We start from the raw sequence: 1,043 nt of genomic DNA on the forward strand, positions 1-1,043 counted from the left end.
GTTAACAAATGTATTCTCTGTCTTCAGATAAAATGAATAGGATGCTCGCTCAGGAGAGCGTGGTGGCGGCAGAGAAGGCGGCTCGTCCGCGTTTATGGTGACGCTTATTTAAGAAGCACGAAGCGGAGGGGTGGAGGCAGACAGACAGAAGGAACTTGGCCTTCATTGCCTGGTGGTATTTCGCAGCCGTGAGGGGCTCCCTTTGGAGCCCGGGATTCGTGGAAGCCGCGTCTGTGGCCCGAGGAAGCCTTGGGCGATGGGCGAGAGACACTCTCGTTCGCTTGTCCCGACTGAGATCTGCGTCCAAGTTCTATTTCTACATCATATTTGAGAAGATTAAAAAAAGGCACGTGTGTGCTGGTGGGGGGCGGGGGCGCGGAGGCGGGGCGTGTCGCCGAAGGGGAAACGTGGCCAGAGGCGGCTGAACTGTCGTGAGGCGGTCGGCGCTGTTCCCTCTGACTGACCTTCCGACGGCGCGGTTTCGGGCCGGCCCGGGACGGCCACTCTGCAGGCCGCGCGCAGCCACCGTCGCTCCGTGTGCTGTCTGCGTGCTAACGTGTTAACTCCGTGTTTTATTTCTTTATTTTTATTTTATTTTACTTTTTAGGCGAGGCAACCCTTGGTCGACCTCACAGATTGCAAGGGCCTTGTCAGCTTACGATCCCTTATTTTTTTATGTCTTACGCCTCCAGCACCTGGTCTTCCTGGGTGGTCTCCCATCCAGGGACTCACCAGGCCCGACCCTGCTCAGCTTCCGAGGTCAGACGGGATCGGGCACGTTCAGGGTGGCGTGGCCGCAGACTAACTCTGCGGGTTAACTGGACCCCTTCCTTTAAATGAAAATGAACTGTCAGCACATGCTGCCTCTGCCGCCCTCCGCGTGGCCGAGGCGGGTGGAGCCTCGGAAGCGCGCCGAGGACCGGGTGGGCAGCCAGGAGTCCACTCGTCCTCGTAACTGCACAGAGGCGCCGCGAGGCGGGCGGGTGGCTCACGACCGATCGGCCTGAGCGAGGAGGACGGCTGGCAGCTCCTGGTTTAGGAGA

The 1,043-nt window shown here is 59.3% G+C and overlaps 1 pseudogene; it reads right to left on the bottom strand.

The window, feature by feature from the left end:
• Nucleotides 1–683: 683 nt before the first annotated feature.
• Nucleotides 684–802, bottom strand: LOC111734950 (annotated as a pseudogene).
• Between the last annotated feature and the right edge of the window lie 241 nt (nt 803–1,043).

This window comes from Pteropus vampyrus, unplaced genomic scaffold (genome assembly GCF_000151845.1).
Source record: "Pteropus vampyrus isolate Shadow unplaced genomic scaffold, Pvam_2.0 Scaffold10253, whole genome shotgun sequence".
Taxonomy (NCBI): Eukaryota; Metazoa; Chordata; class Mammalia; order Chiroptera; family Pteropodidae; genus Pteropus; species Pteropus vampyrus.